Below are 8,574 nucleotides of genomic sequence, written 5' to 3'. Positions count from 1 at the left end.
CTTGTTTTTTTAAGGTTAATTATGTTTTGTAATTTCAGTGTTACCGTTAGTTGTTTTGAATTCTATTTTTGAGAAAAAGGAAGGATATAATCAATAAGCCACCAGTGGTACTACCTTTCCATGATAGTACATTGTGTGCTCCTGTGGGCAAGGGGCTATTGTGACAGTAATAATGCTGTTGGTGGGATCTTCCATGTCAGACAGGCTTTTGCAGAGGAGCCAGACTAAATGTGCCAAGCATGGGCAGCAGTAGTAGTGACTGGTATGCACCGACGACACTTCAACACTGCAGGGTGCTTGAGGCGCGTTTCAGCATTGCAAAGGAGCTCCAAAATGCCAGCCATGCAAAGTGCCCTTTCTCCTCTTCGCTACGCCTGTTGGGGTGTCTTGGGGCATGAAGCCCCATGGACACCCCTTCCAGCCACAGAGAAGCAGAATTTTACCACTTCTCCGTGGCCTGGAAAAGGCCGGATTGGGGCCTCTGGGCTGTTTGTGAGGCTGCCCTGGCCCCAATCCACACTGTGGAAAGAGGCGGCTGCAGACTGTCCCTTTCTGCAGTCTGTACTGGACCAGCGGGTCTTTTTACCTCGGTGGCTGCGCTTACATAACAATGCGGGGCCCATGTATACAGGGTGCCGCCTTGTTCATCCTCGTCATGTGCGAGAGTTGTGGGCGTGTGGGCACTCTGCCCCCAGCAACACTAGCACGTGACAAGGGAGTCAACAAAGGCCCATCTGTACCAGGCCATAGGTGAAAGATGGACATTAAAGAAAGCTGATAGGAAGAAATCAATTCATTGAAATGTGGATGGGTGAAGTTTTTATGGACTTTTATGGACCGTGGACTGCTAAAAAGATAATGAAAGGGTCCTAGAGCAAATCAAGCCTGAACTTTCCTTAGAAGCCAAGATGACTAACAAGATTGCTTTGGACACACATGAGAAGACATGACCTCTAGAAAAGACAAGAATGCTTGGTAGTTAGAAGCAGTAGGAAAGAGGAAGACCCATTACAGATAATTAAACTATAAATTTGTAACTGTAAACTGTATAGATGGATAAATCAAGGAAGCCACAACCCTGAGCCTGTAAGGTCGAGCAGGCTGTTGATGATAGAGTGGCTTGGAGATCACTCATTTATGGGGCCGCCATAAGTCAAAGTTGAATTGACAGCAGTTACAATGACAACAAATCTAATAAAAAGTGGGAAAGGATAGATTCTCCATTATGTCAACAGTTAAGATGACCCACCTGGAGTAAATGCCATTATTCTAGCATCTCATTATCAGGATATCCCCTCCCTCACTGAACAAAAAATGAACACTAGATTTACCACTATCTGTGTCAGTGGATGGAGTGGATCCTGGACTATCTGAGTGTTAGAGGTGGTTTGCTGGGAGCTCTCAGATTTCAGTCTTGTCAGAATAATTAAATATTTGGGGCTGACCTTCTATCCTGTCTCCTCTCTTTCTCTGTTCAGCACCAAGAACAAAGGATATTTATTTTTTGAGGACTAGGCAGCTTCGTCACTTACCACAAAACTGGAATATTTTTCCTCACAACGAATGATAAAAAAACCTATCTAGGGAAGGAGAAGGAGGGGCAACCCACATAAGGGAGAGTGCTAGAATCCTACTTTCAGGCAGTGCATCCATTCAGATTTGCTCCCTTGCATGGTGCAATCATGGAGATAATGACACTCCTTTTGTTAGCTCCCCCTTTCCATTCCAAAGAGAACACCAGGGACTTACCTGGTCCATGGCGGGTGGTCCAGCAAATAGAGCCTTGTAGGCTGAAGCAGCCACTGACAAGGCTCCCTTCACCAAGCACCACGGAGCTGTTTCCTTGGGTGTGTCTGCAGAGAAGGTTGGAATGAAAAGGTACCAAAGAAATGTCAGAAGATTCTCTCTACAAGACCACTCACTACATTTAGCTTACAATCCTTAATGGGGGGAGGGGTCTTCAGTAATGCTGTGATTAAACACATAACCATGTATTTCTAGACTGCAACGAGAAAAAACAGGACTCGGGACTTAGTGTAAAAACTTAGAACAACACATTCATGTGTTGTTCTAAGGGTATTACAGTAAGTCAGATACTGGTTCATTTAGCCCAGCATAAGCTACTCCAGCTGCTGCATCTTTCTAATCTTGCCCCTGAAGGTGCCAAAGACTAGAATGGGCCTCTGTGTATAGAAGGAACAGCTCCACTAGTGAGTTATAGCCCACACAAAGTCATGGCAGTTAAAGACATCGGTGTGCGTTGGTTTCTTTGGACAATTTAATGTCGTTTTTATGCTTGGGAAAGGAAGAAATTTTACTGGGCATGGAAGCCTCATTTTAAACTATTAAAGTACAGAATGGTAATGTTACTGAAGCAGAACACCTCGTGGTTCTCACCACACCTAAAGGAAGACGTTTCTGGTGGCTTTGTGACCCTAATATCTGTCTTGTCAAGAACCTGATTCCAGTATTCTCTGGACCAAATGAAATTTCTGAAGACTTTTCAAGGGAATTCTCACATATAGCACTGAAGGTAATCCAATCACAGTATAATGAAAGCATGTCATGTCATCATGGACAGAAACATCCTGCAGCTCATGTTTTTCCCAAGATTTCCTCGTTGGATGCTAGAGGTTGAACTGGGATTTCATGTAATGAATATTTCTCTCTACCTTCTCCTTGTCTTTAAAAATAAATACAGTTGGACTTTTGTATCACAGGGACCCATTCTTGACCCTTGGGGGTATGAAAAAACAAGACCTCAAAGAACCAATCCCATCCAGCCTTTGTATTTTATGCATGCTGAATTCTTGTTCTAGTCAGATTATACACCTGCATGGGCATTTCTAATGCATGAGTGGGTGTAACAAGACCCTTTGGGAAAGATGGAAGTGGGATTTCGGGTCATTGCACAAAATAGCTAACACCCAGCGTAGAAATAGGATACTAGTAATAGGCAATCATAATAAAATCCTAGCCGATCCATTTTTATACCTGGAGAATTCTGGGTATGTCTGGCATGACCTTTCATTCCTTGTTGGTTCAGGAATATGTCCTCTCTTGGGGCTTTTGCAGCATAAAAGATAAAGTCCCTTTCATAGCAACTTAGTTCATTTGCCAATGGCACATCTAAAGAAAAATGGGGACATAATAGAATAGAACAGTGCTACTGAAAGTGATGGTCCCTGGACCAGTGCCACTCCATTATCCATTGGCTGCCAGTCCATGAAGAACTTCCAGGAAAGAAAGAAACAGTTGTAGCCAGTAGAAACAAATAGGATACCAGTCCCAGGTAGATTTTTTTTTGGGGGGGGGGGGGTGCTGTTTGCTCACATCAGATGGCCTGAGAAGCAAGCCTAATGTAGCCACAACTGTATGTAGGAACTGACCCTGAAAGAGAGAAGCTGAGATTGCAAGATCCTTACAAGCATCTATGTCCCCAAGCCATCTCTTCTTCTAGGGTAAAGAACATGTCTGAAGGTTATTTCCATTTTTTCAGAGGCCCCCTGCCTATTCTGGCAGAGTGGGTGAAGGAAAAGAGGAAACCTGTGTAGTATGTTTGAACTTTGGAGCTTCTTACCTCAAAAATCAGGATGAAAAGACTCACCACCAGTGGCAGGGGAAGTAAAAATTGTATGTTCCAGAGACCTGCTCAGCTCCAGTTGAGACAGCAATTCAAGTTCTTGGCAGAAAAAGAGGCCATGAATCTACTGTTGCTGTTACCACTATAGAGGCATGCTGCTATTTACTTTGTGTGGCCATTGTGACTTCTGGAAATGGTTACGCAGCCCTGTGAAACCCAAAGCCTCGGCCATCAGTAGTGCTAGTGGCAGAGCCTTTATTTCAGTAGGGAAGAAGCACCCTAGACCTGAGTGATCCCCCTGGTAGGATTGCTAGGTTCTGGGGAAATCTTCTCAGCATGTACAGTAGTTGCTCTTGTTCTGTGGAAGCAGTGCTTGTTTCCTGTCTCTTCTTAGATCATTTCCACATTTCATACCAGGAGTTGTTATCTGATGTTTTCTCTTCCACAAACAACAACTTGATAGTAGGAAAAATGAGCACCTCAGTTCTCCCCCACTCACCCCCCTTTTTTAAAAAGAATAGTGAAACATTAACAGCTCAGTGAAAATATCAGTGATGCAGTTCTATCTATTCAAGCAGGGAAGGAGAGGAAAAGAGGCTAGAAAATATCTAGATCTCACTTGTCCATTTGTTGGAAGCAAGCACTCCAGAAATGTTCTATTGTCACTCCAAAGTTGGCAGAACCATACATGGGAGCTTCTCCACTAGAAAGGTGAAAGTTATTACTAACATGGTCCTATTTGTATAGTAGGTGATAGGATTAACCTGTGTAGCAGTCAACCCTATTCAATATTGCCAGTGGTCAGGAATAATAGGAGTTGTAGTCCCAACAACTTCCAGAGATCCCATTTCCCTGCCAACCAAACCACACTTTTATGTGTGGAAGTGAAAGGTATTGATGGTTTAACCTGAAGGATTTGCAAAGAATCTTAGATATCTACATACAGTGGCCCTTGGTATCCATTGGAGTTTGGTTCCAGGACCAACCTGTGAATATCAAAATCTGTGGATGTTCAAGTCTCATTAAATACAGTGGTATAGTGAAATGGTGTTCCTTATATAAAATAGCAAATTCAATGTTTTTTGTTTTTTTTGGGGGGGGGGGAGGGATTTATATCTTTTGGGAATATTTTCAAACTGTGGATGGTTGAATCCTTGGATAAAAAATCCATGGATATAGAGACCAACTGTAGCTTTTTTATACACTTTACTGCACATATGCATGAAAGCTTCCTTCCTTGGTTTAATACTCTGTCCCTTTTTGTCCTTCAAGGCTCTTCCTGTACACTGAGGCATATGGCCAGCTTCCTAGCCAACCTAAATGAGATGGGCTTCTGTGACCGCACCTTAACCTCGGTTGCTACGGAAACCAACTGTGACATGGCCCAAGTTGTCACAGAATTGCTACAGCTGAGTCACAGTGATTGGTATGGAAACCAGTACTGAACCTTGTTCATCTTGCTCATTAAAAAATGAGCAGCAAGTTGCACCAGCATCATCCTGCTCTTTCTATTCCACCATACCAGAGATGACTGGGTTCTGTTTTTCAGCACAATACAGTTCCCCAGTTGCTCCATTTCCCATAACTCAGACACTAGGATTTTTTTCTTTAACCTTGAACACTGCAGTCTTCAACGGGCATAATGCAAGTCTTTATAGAGAAAAGGTGAAAGTATCTAAAGAAATATGAGTGAGCCTTTCACTAACCCTGTAGCTATTGTTGTTCATGTTGTAAAAGAACCAGAAAACCTGGAAACCATTCCACATGTTTGCCCATCCCATCATCTTGTGCACATGGAAACAGGCAATGGTGGAGGGTTAATCCCAATTCCAAATTCTGTCAACCCATGAAGAAGGTGACCAAGCTGTTTGTTTTCTAGTTTGCTTTAAAACTCTCCTATATATTGTCAGAGCAATAATTTTGTCACCAACTCTACATTGTGTGTCTTGCAGGGCATTGGCACTGCCAATAAAAATGAATTGTATTCTAGCAGGACCCATCAGACCTTTTTAACATGATGTTGTTTGTTGGTTAATTATTGGGAATGAAATAGTGTTAAAAGAACCAAGTTTGGTTAAAATTCACTAGGGGTTTGCCATAAAAAAATACACAAACAAAGATCAGTTGCTCCTATACTATGTAATCTTAGCGCTATTATTAATAGTTATGCTATAAGTATTTGAAGGTCCGGTGGTCAAGACCCACTTGAGTGTTTCAAAGCTTTTTTATAGATGAATTTTTACCACTCAAGTTTCAGAGGGATAGAATATCCATGCAGTATCCGATTCTCCTGCCTAGATATTGGACCAATTTGGGAATTAGAAATAAATGATTTTAATTACTGTGATGTAGTTTGAGTATGTTAATAATGCCTGCCAAAATTCTCATGGCTTGAAGGGGGGTAGGGAGAATTGGGGGAACTGCTGGAGAAGAGATAGCATAAGCAAAGGCTTAATGCCCCCTTCAGTCAAAGAATGTGGGACTCAAAGAGGCATTTCTGTCAAAACAATCTAGATTAAAGGAATTTATCCATCCTTGCAGATTCTCCTTTTCTTACTCAGGTTGTTACTTTTGACTTTTCTAAGTTTATAAAAGAATAAATGTTCTACAAAATATGATGAGGGAGTACACCCAGATTTTTGTGATAATAATGGTGCAAGGCAGAATGCAGAAATTGAGGAAGTGAGAAAAGCTATTTAGAGGGAAATTTAGGGGAATGTACTCATGCAGAATGGCTGCTTAGGGGGGAAACCTTAGAAAAGAGATTCCCAATAGATTATCTTGTTTTGTATGGATTAGCTTTATTGCTACCAGTTCATTCAGAAAACATGTTAGCCTTTGAGAGAAAAGCATTCTTATTACGTTTCATAAAGCTGAAATTTTCTTCTGTTGGCTTTATATATCTTATGAGAGGATGCATGGATGAAATAATTTAAACAGTGCAGATCTTTGTATATTGGTTAAAATAAAACACTTTGAAACAGTTCTTTGGGTGTGAGAAACATTAAATAAAAATAAATTTAAAAAGCCTTATCTTTGTCAAAATGAAATTATTTTTCACATAACTTACTTATAGGTGGAAACCTTTGTATGAGGGAACCTGTATCTTGAAAAAAGCTTCCACTGAAAGCAAATAAATTTCTGTACACATAAAATATGATTGATGCTGGGATTGAAGGCTGTACATTTCTTGCACTTAATGACTGCTTCTTGTAGGAATTTCATTCTCAGAGAACATACTATTCCGTTGAACATACAAAGGCCTCTGCTCACCTGCAACCCACAGGTACTGAGGCTATTACTGGTCTACTAATTGACTGCATTATTTGCACTGCATTGGATGAACTAAGCAAACTGATTCAGCTATTGGGCTGACTAAGCAAAGCAGGACACTTAGGAAAGCAATTCTATAAATGCTAAGAATTGCCTAGCTTAACCAACCACTGAATCCAGCAATCTGCTTAATAGAAAGAGCAAGTATATTGCTTAGAGTAGTCATACATCTCCAAAATTCATGACCAAGTGCAGCCTTGTGATGATTTGTAGGACTGTAACTACTCTCAGCCTTGGGCAGGATAGCCAATGGTGGAGAATGCTGGGTTCCTATCCAACAAAATCCAGAGGTCCACGCTTGCCTAACCCTGCAGCAGAAACTGATGAACAGAATAGAGGTGCTGGTCATCAATTTGCCCCCACTTGTTTACTCTGGCACACCACCACAAAGCAAACAGAAGTTAAGATGGATAAGATTAAGACTAAGATTCACCTAAGATCCAGATATTCAACTTCCTTTGAAAGAGAGGCTTGCTGCTTGACAGTGTTCCTGGTACCATCTCCCTATAATGGAGGGTTGTGAATACTGTATATTCCAGAGTCATTTTCCAGCAACATCTTGTATGCCAGCTGTGCTATTTCCTAGAAAGGAAAGAAGGCATCAAACACATGGCCTCAATTACTGCACTCAGTATTGGGAATCATGGAATCGGATGTGCTTTAGAATATTTTAGGGGTGAGTAAATATAAGTCCTTCTCTTGATTTTCTTTCATAAGGCCAATAAAACACAATACGCCCCAAACACATACACATACATTGCTTGGAGGAAGTTTGGGCTGCATCCACACTGCGAGAAATCATCTTGGTTTGACACCACTTGAACTGCCAGAGCAGAGCTCTGGTGCTGCAACAAACTACACTTCCAAGAATTCCATAGCATGGATTAAAGTTGGAAGGAAAACCTGCAGCGCTGCTGCTACAAACACTGTAATTGTATGGTGTCTTACATTTGGAGGATCTGTGTGTATGCTATGACAATGAAAGCGGGTGAGCAGCTGTGTGTGATGATGTTTTAGTGCAAATGGCTGCTTTCATTGTGGAATGGTTCCAAGGGTATGCTTTCCACTCCTGTTCTAAAGGTATGACTTTTAAGTGAGATTTCAGCAGTAACAAATGAACAGTAATGTGTCATCTGTAACAAATTGAAGTGTTGATATCTGGACCTTGAATGAGTTGCAATTCCAAAGCCATGTAGTAAGTGGGAATGAAGTTACTTTGCTGTAACAGGTCATGTAGTTACTTTTAATTTAAGGGACATTTTAAGAGACAGATTGACATGAATTTTCAGCTTCATGCCATTCTGTATCAAAACTATTTCCACCCATGAAGTAATAAGTAAACTTGCAATGCAACAAGTGCACATTTCTCAATCAGCAACAAAATGCTTTTTGACCACCGTAACTGGTGAACAGAACCAAATTCACTTTTGAAAAGTAGTTGTCCGAGCTCTTAAGTGGTTTGGTCATGGGGAACCAGTAAAATCACGGCGGACACTAGAGGAAAGCCTTCTGTAGCCTGGTGTCCTTGAACAAATATGCTGATACCAGATAATATGAAGAGTCCAATATATCAGAAAAGCATTAGCCCTAATACTTTTGCTGCTTCAGAGAGAACAGCAAATTACATTCCTCGCTCCATCATAGTCCCCAAGCAACAG

General features: G+C 41.3%; 1 long non-coding RNA gene across 1 annotated transcript; it reads left to right on the top strand.

Annotated features, from left to right (window-relative positions):
• The first annotated feature begins 3,071 nt into the window (after positions 1 to 3,071).
• Positions 3,072 to 5,550, top strand: LOC121932396. The gene is made up of 2 exons (XR_006104344.1): positions 3,072 to 4,294; positions 4,856 to 5,550. It is a non-coding gene; the product is annotated as an uncharacterized LOC121932396 (long non-coding RNA).
• Positions 5,551 to 8,574: the final 3,024 nt, after the last annotated feature.

Source organism: Sceloporus undulatus, chromosome 6, assembly GCF_019175285.1.
Source record: "Sceloporus undulatus isolate JIND9_A2432 ecotype Alabama chromosome 6, SceUnd_v1.1, whole genome shotgun sequence".
Lineage (NCBI taxonomy): Eukaryota > Metazoa > Chordata > Lepidosauria > Squamata > Phrynosomatidae > Sceloporus > Sceloporus undulatus.
The sequence above is the reverse complement of the archived record's forward strand: the minus strand, read 5'-3'. Positions and strand labels throughout refer to the sequence as shown.